Consider the following 11,946-nt stretch of genomic DNA (forward strand, 5'->3'; position numbering starts at 1 on the left):
TCAACAGGATCCAGAGTCTCATAAAACCCACAATGTCCAGGATACAATAAAAAATCACTCATCATACCAAGAATCAGGAAAATCACAACTGGAAGGGAAAAGACTAACAACAGATGCCAACACTGACATGACTCGGGTGTTAGAATTATCTGACAAAGATTTTGAAGCAGCCATCCTAAGAATGCTTCAAAAAGCGATTACGAATACCTTTGAAACACATAAAGATCAAAAATCTCAGTAAAGAAATAGAAGATATAAAAAGAACCAGAGGGGAATTATAGAATTAAAGAATTAAAGAATCAAAATTAAAACCCACTGGATGGGCTCAATAATAGATCGGAGATGAGATATGAAAGAATATTGAAGACAGATCAATAGAATTTATTCAATCTAGCAGCGCCTCAGTGACTCAGTTGGTTAAGCAGCCAACTCTTGATTTTGGCTCAGGTCACGATCTCAGGGTTGTGAGATCAAGCCCTGCATCAGGCTCCACTCTCAGCAGGGAGTCTGCTTGAGGTTCTGTCTCTCCCTCTCCCTCTGTCCCTCCCCCTGCTTGTGTGCTCTCTCTCACACTCTCTCTAAAATAAATAAATCTTTTTTTAAAATAGGATTTATTCAATCTGACCAACAAAGAGAAAACAGACAGGAAAAAAATGAACAGAGAGCCTAGAGAGTCTCAGAGACCTATAGGACAATAACAAAAGATTTAACATTTGTGTTACTGAAGTCCCGAGAAGAGAAAGTGTGGAACAAAAAACATATATATTTGGAGGCATAATGGTTGAATATTTTCAAAATTTGGTGAAAAGCATAAACCTAATCATCCAAGAAGCTAATAAATCCCAAAAAAGGAAAACCTAAATAAATCCACCCAAGACATAATCAAACTTCTGAAAAGCAAAGAAAAGAAAAAATCCTGAAAGTGGCTAGAAAGAAATAATTCATTGCCTAGAGAAAAATATTTCAAAGGACAGCAAATTTCTTATCTGAATCCAAGGAGACCAAAGGAAGTGACACAACATTTTTCAAGTCCTGAAAAGAAAAGAACTGTCAATGCCGAACTACATGCAGATAATATATCCTTTAGAAATAAGTAGGAATGAAGTCACTCTTAGGCAGAGAAACACTTAGAATTTGTCACCAGTAGATCTACTTCTAAAAAATGGCTAAGGTCAATCTCCAAATAGAAAGGAAATGATAACAGAAGGAAGCTTGGAACATCAAAAACAAAATAGAAAAAAGAAAGAACAGTGAAATGGGTAAAAAAAAAAAATAGGGATAAATATGTTATCCTTCTCCTCATAAATTTTTTTGATTGTGTTTGATGGTATATAATTTTTATAGCACGATCTGATGTGATGTTCAATATATGTAGAGGAAATACTTACGACAACTATATTTTAAAGGTGGGGAAGGGAAAAGTACCAAAATGGAAGTAAGTTTTCTATACTTCCTTTGCAGCCTTAAAATGTCGGTACCAGTAGTCTGTGATAAGTTGTGTATGTATATGTCAGCCTTGGAGCAACCACTAAAATAAAAACATACACAGAGAAGTACTCAAAAAAACTACAGAGAAATCATAACATAGGCCCCCAGAATGTTCAAGTAACCCAGAGGCAAGCATGGAAAAAGGAACAGAGAGGAACAGGAAACAGAAGGAACAAACAGAAAAATATTAGAAATACTGAAATATTGGAAACATTGATGATCCCTAAAACTCTAATTTGGATATGTGCAAAACAATCACCTCCTCTGAGCCTCTTGACTTGAACTAAGCTTTAAAATCATATTTGTATAAGTAAATCAAGGTGGACCCCTAAAAAAATGCTCAGGCAAGAAAAGAGTAGCTAGCAAAAGAATGAAAAACAAAGGAAACAAACACAAGACAAATAAAATGGAAGATTTAAGCCCTAACATAGCAATAATTACTTTAAACATAGATGGTTTAAATATACCAATTAAAAGACAGATTGCTAAGGTGGATAATAAAAAAATACAACCCAACTATATGCTATAAAATACACTCATTTCAAACTTATCCATAGGTAGGTTGAAAGTTAACGGGTGGAAAAAGATACATCCTGCAAATATTATTTTTTAAAAAAAGCAGGAGTGCCTATATGTTAATATCACATAGAATAAACTTCAAAGAAAAAATTGCTAGTGACAGAGAGGAATATTATGAGATAAAAGAATTGATCCCCTAGAAAGATATCATGATCTTAAATGTGTATGCACCAAACAACAACAACAGAGCCTCAAAATACATGAAGCTGAAAAAATAAGTAGACAAATCCACAACCATAGCTGGGACTCAGGCACCCTGTCTCAGCAAATGATAGAACTAGACAGGAAATCAGTGAAGACATGGAAGAACTGAGCAACAGGATTTAACTGACATTTATATAAAACTCTAGCCAACAACAGCAGCATACACATGATTTCCAAGCATCCATGGAATATTCACCAAGATAGACCACTTCCTCCGTCATAGAGCAAACCTTAACAAGTTTTTAAAAATTGAAATCAGGGGCGCCTGGGTGGCTCAGTTGGTTAAGCGACTGCCTTCGGCTCAGGTCATGATCCTGGAGTCCTGGGATCGAGTCCCACATCGGGATCCCTGCTCAGCGGGGAGTCTGCTTCTCCCTCTGACCCTCTTCCCTCTCATGCTCTGTATCTCTCCTTCTCTCTCTCTCAAATAAATAAATAAAAATCTTTAAAAAAAATAAAATAAAAATAAAAATTGAAATCATATAGAGTATATTCCCTGACCATAATGGAATTAAAATAGAAATAAATAACAGGAAAATCTTCAAACATTTGGGAACTAAACTACACATTTCTAAATAACCCACGAGTCAAAGCAGAAGCCTCAAATGAAATTAAAAAACACATAAAACTGAATAAAAATGAAAACACAACATATCAAAACTGGTATGTACTCAGTACTAAAGCAGTACTGAGAGGGGAATATAGAGCACTAAATACTTACATTAGAAAAGAGGAAATGTTCATATCAATAATCTAAGTTCCCACCTCAAGAAACTAGGAAAAGAGCAAATAAACCCAAAGCAAGAAGGAAGGAAATAACAAAAACAGGAGCAGAAATCAATGAAATTGAAAATGGGGAAAAAACAGAGAAGACGAAATAAAAAGCACTTCTTGAAAAGATCAATAAAATTGACAAATACTGAATAAAATTGATAAAAAGAGAAAAAGACAAGGTTACCAATATCAGAAAAGAAAAGGGGGTATCAATATGGATGCTGCAGCCATTAGAAGTATAAAAAAGAAGTATTATGAAAACTACCCACATAAATCCAACAACTTTGATGAAATGCACCAGTTCCTAGAGTCACAAACTATCAAAGCATACCCAGAATGAAATTGATAACCCAAATAAATCTTATGTCTATTAAAGAAATTGAATCTATAAATACTTCCAAAAAAGAAATCTCCATGCCTTGATAGTTTCCCCAGAGACATTTATCAAACATTTAAAGAATTAACACCAATTCTATACACTCTCTTCCAGAAAATAGAAGCAAACACTTCCAAACTCATTTTATGAGGACCTGAAACCAAAACCAGACAAAGACCATATTTTTAGTATCTCTCATGAACTTAAATATAAAATTCCTCAACAAAACATTAGCAAACTAAAATAAACAATATTTAAAAATAACTATGCTCCACATCAATTTATTCAAGGGACACAAGGCTGGTTCAATACTTGAAAAGCAATCACTATATATATAATCCACTATATCAGTAGGCTAAAAAAAGAAAACTCGTGTGATCATATCAATTATGTAGAAAAAGAATTTTACAAAATTCAATATTCATTCATAATAAAAATTCTCAGAAAACTAGAAAAAAAGAGGAACTTCCTCAACTTGATAAAAAGCATCTACAAAAAAAAATCCTACAACTAATATCATAGTTAAAAGTAAAAGACTGAATATTTTCCCCTTAAGATCAGGAACATGGCTCTCACAAATCCTATGCAACATAGTGCTGGAAGTCTTGGCCAGAACAATAAAGCAACAATAAAATGTGTACAAATGAGAAGGGAAGAAATAAAACTGTCCCGATTTGCAGACAACATGATTATCTACATAGAAAATCCTAAGGCATCTATTAAAAATAAAATTCCTGGAATAAGTGAATTTAACAAGGTTGCAAGATACAAGATGAACAAACATAAATCGTTTCTATATATATATGTATAATAGCAACAAAAAGTGGAAACCAGAGTTAAAAACACAAAACCATTTACAATCTATTCAAAAAGTTAAACATCTAACTACAATATAACAAAACATATATCGAATTTGTATGCTGGAAATTACAAAATACTGATGACAGAAGTCAAAACTTTAAATAAATGGAGAGACATTCTATGTTTGTGGATTGGAACACTCACATAGTAAAGATGTCAATTCTCCCTAAACTGATATACTCAATCTATCAAAATGGATTAATTCAAGTCTGTGAAAACACCAGAAAAATTTTTTTGTAGATGTAGAGAAGATTATTTTTAAATGTAAAACCATCTCAAAAAAGAAAAATAGAAAGGAATGACCTAACTGAGGTTAAAACTAACTCATAGCTACAGTGAGTCAAGACTCTGTGCTACTGAAAGGGGGATGGACACAAAAAAACAGTGGAACAGCACAGGCTACTCCAGAAATATGGAACCCCAAATAGATTCATGCAAATTCACCCAAGTGATTTTTTATGAAGGCACAAATTAGTTCAATGGAGAAAGTATAGTCTTTTCAACAAATGATGCCATGACAATTGCACATCCATGGGCAAAAACATGAACCTCGACCTAAGTCTCATGCATTATTAAAAAATTAATTCTAAGTGGACAATGGATTTAAATAGAAAACGTAAAACTATCTAAAAATTTTAAGAAGAAACAAAACACAATATCTTCAGGACCTAGAGCTAAGCGAAGTGTCCTGAGACATGATGCTAAAAGCACAGAGAAAACTGGATAAATTGAACTTCATCAAAATTAACATGTCTGCTCCATGAAATAAGCTAAGAGGATGATATCCACAGTGAGCTATCAATACACATCTATTAAAAAGGCTAAAATTTAAAATAGTGACACCACCAAATGCTGGTGAGGAAGCAAAGAAACAATTTCTCATACATTTCTGGTGGGAATGTAAAATGATACAGCCAATCTGGAAAACAGTTTGATGGTTTTTCAATAAGCCTAAACATGTGCTTACAAAATAACCTAGTAATTGCACTCTTGGACACTTATCCCCCCAAAAATGAAACCTTACAATTACACAAATGATCATCCCACTTTATTCATAATAGCCCAAACCTGACAACAACCAAAATTTCCTTCAGTGGGAGAATGATTAAAAAGAAAATCTCTGGTGCATCCACACAATGAAAAACTATTCAGCAATAAAAAGTAACCATTAATACCCACAACTTAGATGGTTCTCAAGGGAATTATGCTTAGTGGGAAAACGTGAATATCAAAAGGTTGCATACTGGGCACCTGGGTGGCTCAGTCGGTTAAGCATCTGCCTTCGGCTCAGGTCATGATCCCGAGGTCCTGGGATCGAGTCCCATATTGGGCTCCCTACTCTGAGGGGAGTCTTCTTCTCCCTCTGTCCCTCCCCCTCCCCCTCATTCTCTCAATCTCTCTAATAAATAAATGACATCTTTTTTTAAAAAAAGATACATACTGTATGATTCTATTTTCTGTATGACACCATATGACATCTTGGAAATGATCAAACTCTAGAAACGAAGGACAGTTAATGGTTGCTAAAGGACAGGGGCATGGGAATTTTTCATGGTGAGGGAAAGTTCCATATCTTGATCATGGTGCTACATAAACACTACATATATGAGATCAAATTGCATAGAAACACACACACACACCATATGACATCTTGGAAATGATCAAACTCTAGAAACGAAGGACAGTTAATGGTTGCTAAAGGACAGGGGCATGGGAATTTTTCATGGTGAGGGAAAGTTCCATATCTTGATCATGGTGCTACATAAACACTACATATATGAGATCAAATTGCATAGAAACACACACACACACACACACGTACATATAAAAACTGGTGAAAATAGAATGAGGTCCATAGTCTAAATAATAGTACTGTATCATGTCAGGAAAGAAGTTATAATACATAGCTTGTTTCAGCAGTAAACAGCATCTACATAGTCACAATGATTAAATCACTACAGATTTAGCCAAATAGTTAAGCACTGTATTCATCTGCCAGGCCTGCTGTAACAGAATACCACGGACAGGGTGGCTTAAACAATAAAAATCTCTTTTCTCACTGTTCTGGACGCTGAAGTCCAAGATCAAGATGCCAGCATGGTCAGGTGGTTCTGGTGAGAACCCTCTCCCTGGCTTGTAGACAGCTGCCTTCTTGCTGTGTCCTCACATGGCCTATTCTCTGTGTGCACATCCCTGGTGTCTCTTCCTCTTCTTGTAAGAACATCAGTCACACTGGTTAGAGCCCCCTCATTTAACTTTAACTACCTCTTTAAGCCCCTCTCTCCAAATACAGTCACATCGTGGGTTAGGGTTTCAACATCTGAGTTTGGGGGGACACAAAACGTAACATAACAACATAACATAACATAACATAACATAACATAACATAACATAACATAATGGCTACTGTACTTAATGATGTATGAGGGGAATTGGACAGGCAGAAGATGTTACTGCAGAAGAGCTAAATCCTTAATCACCATGAGTGTCAAGAAATAACACTATATATAAGTATATTCTTGAGAAATTTGGAGAGGAATACCTGAAAAAAATAGCTTAAAGAGTTAGAACATATTTGCCTCTGGATGGAGCAGAATGGGTCAGCAACCTGCTGATTTTCCATATACATTTTTAAGTACTATTTGATTTTTTAAATTTTCATTATGGACACTGTGATGGACTTGCCAATAGCCACTCCCACTTTGCCCATTCCCCCCTGAAAAGGCAGTTGGGGAGTTAACCTCACCTCAAGGGGTGGACTTGACTGATACCCAGTGGCTGGCTCCAGAACAGAAGAGGTTTGCCCAGTCTTCTGGAAAATTCCCAATGTGAAAGATTCATTTGTCACTGGGAAGCCAGGTTCTCCACCATGTGGATAAGGAAACAGGCAGCACCATATGCTATGGGTGACTATCTTAATACAAAGCTGATGCTGTGGTTCACAGGGCTGAGAGATGAGAAGATCTGGGACTTGAATGTATCTTTGAACACCTGAATCACTCAGCTGGAAGACTGTCCTCACTCTGATTTCTGATGTGTGAACTAATGTTTTCTTATTAGGTATGCCAGCCCAAGCAGGATTTTCTCTTATATGTACCTTAAAGCATACAAAGAGGGGGCGCCTGGGTGGCTCAGTCAGTTAAGCATCTGCATTCTGCTCAGGTCATGATCCCAGCATCCTGGGATGGAGCCCCACATTGGGCTCCCTGCTCAGTGGAGAGCCTGCTTCTCCCTCTCCCTCTGCTGCTCCCCCTGCTTGTGCGCACGCTCTCTCTCTCTAGTGCTCTCTCTCTCTCTCAAATAAATAAAAGCAGAGAAAGAGGTATAACTCTATTCATGTATAAAATTACTAAAAGTAAAACTGTATTTTAAAAAATATCACATACAATATGGCCTACTTTTGATATATATGTATATGTGAATATATATGCAAATATGTTAAAATGTTAATAGTAGTAATCTCTGGTAGTAGAATATTTTTATTTTTCCTGCACCCATCAGATTTTATATAATAACTAGTATTACTTGTAAGAGTGGGTAACTATACCACATTCTTTCCTTGCCTTGCTGATCAACAACCTTATTTTATTTTTAGTTTTATTAAAATCATATTTCAGGAGCACCTGGGTGGTTTAGTTGGTTGGGCAGCTGACTCAATTTTGGCAGAGGTCATGATCTCAGGGTCCTGGGATTGAGCCCCATGTCACACTCTGCATTCAGTGCGGAGTCTGCTTGAGGATTCTCTCCCTCCCTCTCCCTCTGCCCCCCCACTCATGCTCTCTCTCTAAAATAAATAAATCTCATATATATATATATGTATATATATATATATATATATATATATATATGTATTTCAGAGTCTTTGGTAACAACATTGTAGATGTGGATTTATTTTCTCACAATAAATGCTCCTAACTCCCATTTAGCAGGAGGCCAGTATTACCCTGATACCAAAACTAAACAAAGACATTACAAGAGAAAAATCTACAGGCCAATATCTCTTATCAATATAGACAGAAAAATATTCAACAAAATACTAATAAACCAAACCCATCAATGTACAAAAAGAATTATACTCCATGACCAAACAGGATTTATCACAGGAATGCAAGGTTGGTTTGACATCTAAAAGTTCTTTACTAAAATACACCATTTCAATAAAAAATAAAAACATGATCATCTCAATAGACATAGAAAAAACATTTGACAAAATCCAACAAATTTCATTATAAAAGCTTGACAAACTAGGAAAATAAGGGAACTTCCTCAACTTGATAAAGGGCATCTATGAAAAACCAACAGCTTACATCATGCTTAATGTTGAAAGACAGAATATCTTCCCCATTAAGACCACGAGCAAGGCAAGGTTGTTCACTACCACCAATTCTATTCAAAATTGTGGAAGTTCTAGCCAGGGAAACTAGGCAATAAAAATAAAGATATCCAGAACTGAAAAGAAGAAAGTAAAACTCTATCTATATCTAGTACTAGATATCTATATATATATGATGTGATCCTATATATAGAAAATCCTGAAGAACTCCTCTAAACACTATTAAGCTACTAAACTAGTTCAGTACAGTTGCAGAATACAAGCCTAATATATAAAATCATTTGTGTTTCTAGACATTTGCAATAAATAATCTGAAAATGAAGTTAAGAAAATAATTTCATTTACAATAGCATGCAAAGGAATAAAATACTTAGGAATACTTTTAACAAAAAAGTGCAAAACTTACACTCTGAAAACTATAAAACATTGTTAAAAGAAATTAAAAATCTAAATAAATGGAAAGATATCCCTTGTTCATGGACTGGAAGAACAAATATTGTTAAAATAGCAATGTCCCATGAATTAATCTACAGATTTAACACAACGCTTATCAGAATCCCAGCCACTCTTTTTTTTTTTTTCAGAGAGTGACAAGCTATTCTAAAATTCAAATGAAACTTGAGGGACTCAGAATAGCAAAATAATCTTGATTAAAAACAAAGCAGGAGGACTCACATTTCTTTCTTTCAAAGCTAACTATAAAGAAAAAATAATCAGAATAAGGTGGTACTGTCATAAAGATAGACATAGAGATGAATGGAATAGAATAGAGAGGCCAGAAATAAACCCTCACATACATGGTCAACTGATCTTAAACAATAATGTCAAGGCTATTTAATGGGGGAAGGAATAGTCTTCTCAGCAAATGTGCTGGGACAACAGGAAAGCCACATGCAAAATAATTAAGTTAAGGATTAACTTAACTTAAGGATTTAAATCCTTACCTCACACCATAATAAAAATTAACTCAAAATGGATAAAAGACCTAAATGTAAGTACTAAAAACTCTAAAACTCCTAGAAGGAAAGCATAGAGGTAAATCTTCATGTCCTTCATGTCCTTGAATTTGACATCATCAAATTTAAAATTTGTTGCTTCAAAAGACACTGTCAAAAGTGAAAGGACACCCAATAATGAGAGAAAATATTTCCAAATCACATATCTGATGATAGTCTTGTATCTAGAATATATAAAGAATCCTTTTGATTCAATAATTTAAAAAACAGATTTTTTTTTTAATGGGCAAAGGCATTTTTCTGAGGAATATATTCAAATGGCCAATAAGTACAATGAAGGGTACTCAGCATCATTTTTCACCAGGTAAATACAAATCAAAACCACAATGAGATACCACTTCACACCCAAGAAGATGGTTATTGGAAATACAGGAATATAAGTGTTAATGAAGATGTAGAGAAATTGGAATATTTGTACATTGCTAGTAGGTAAAATGGTGCAACTGCTGTGGAGAATAGTGCGGCAGTTCCTTAAAAAGTTAAATATAGAATGACCACATGGTCCAGCAAGTCCAGTCCTAGATACTCAAAAGAATTGAGAGCAGGCACTCAGCCAGATACCTGTACACCAGGGTGCATAGCAGCATTATCCATAATAGCCAAAAGATAGAAACAACCCCAAATCAACTGACAGATGAATGGATAAAATGCTTTATATACATAAAAAGGAATATTATGCAGTCTTAAAAAGGAATTAAATTCTGATACATGCTATGCTGTGGACTGAATTCTGTCCCCAGCCCCAAAATTCATATACTGAAGCCCTAACCCCCAATGTGATTTTATTAGGAGATAGGGCCTTTGGGGATAATTAGGATTAGATGATGTCATGAGTGTGAGGGCCTAATGATGGGATTACTGTCCTTATAAGAAGAGAAAGGGCCCCAGGAGCTCTCTCTCTGCCCTCTGAGGACACAGCAAGAAGATGACCATCTGCAGGGCAGGAAGAAACCCCTCCCCAGAACCTGACCATGCCTAGCTCTGTGATCTCAGACCTTCAGCCTCCACAACTGTGAGCAAGTAATTTCTGTTATTTAAACCACTCAGCCTGTGGTATTTAGTTACGTAAGCTTGAGATGACTAAGACATACTACAACATGGACAAATATTGAGGACATTATGTTAAATGGAATAAGGCACACACAAAAGGATATCGTGTAATTCCACTTATATGAGGTACCTAAAAGAGGTGATGACAGGCTTGGGGCAGGAGACTATGGGGAGTTGTTTAATGGGCACAGTTTTGGTATGGGATGATGAAAAGTTATGGAGATGGATAATGCTGATGGATGCACATTATGAATGTACTTAATGCCACTAAATTTTATACTTTAAAATGTAAAAATGGCTAAAATGGTAAATTTTATGATATATATATTTTACCACAATAAAAAAATGCAACAAAAATACATGGGATGATAATTGACAGAACTGAAAGTAGATACAGATATTTTACTACATAATTATGGTTGGAGACTTAAATTGAGGTTTTGATTTGCATTTTCCTAATGATTAATTAGGATATTTGAGGATATTTTCATGTGCTTATTGGCAATTTGTGTTTCTCCTTTGGAGAAATATCTATTCAAATATTTTGCCAACTTTATAATTGAGTGGGTTTTTGTTTGCTTTTGTTTTCTGTTGAATTGTACGAGTCTCTATATATTCTGGATATTAATCCCTTATCAGATATATAATTTACAAATATTATTTCTGTTCTGTGGCTTGTCTTTTCACTTTCTATGATGCACAAACTTTAAACATTTTGATGAAGTCCAATTTATTTTTTTCTTTTGTTATCTGCGCTTTTGGTGTCATAATTAAGAAACAATCACTAACTTGGTAGAGTTGAACTTCATTCTTCTGCATGTGGCTGTATAGTTGTCTCAGCACCATTTTTAAAAATATTTCCCTTACCCTCTTAAATTGTCTTGGCACTCTTCTCAAAAATCAATTCATCTGTTTGTGCTTTCTCTCTCTCTTTCTCTCTGACAAATAAATTTTAAAAAATCAATTCATCATAAATGTGAGGGTTTATTTCTAGACTCTCTATTCTATCCCATCAGTCTGTATCTCTAGTCTTATGCTTATGCCACAAGCATATGTTTTGACTACTGTAGTTTCAAATTTGGAAAATGTGAGTCCTCCAACTTTGTTCTTTATTAAGATTGCTTTGGCTATTCAGAGTCCCTTGAAATTCCATATGAATTTTAGGGTGAGTTTTTTGATTTCCGCAGAAAATACCAGTGGAACTTTGATAAGGATTGTTTTAAATCTGTAGATATATTTGGGAGGTACTGTCATTTTAACAATAT

The sequence above is a fragment of the Zalophus californianus genome, chromosome 3 (genome assembly GCF_009762305.2).
Source record: "Zalophus californianus isolate mZalCal1 chromosome 3, mZalCal1.pri.v2, whole genome shotgun sequence".
NCBI classification, from domain to species: domain Eukaryota; kingdom Metazoa; phylum Chordata; class Mammalia; order Carnivora; family Otariidae; genus Zalophus; species Zalophus californianus.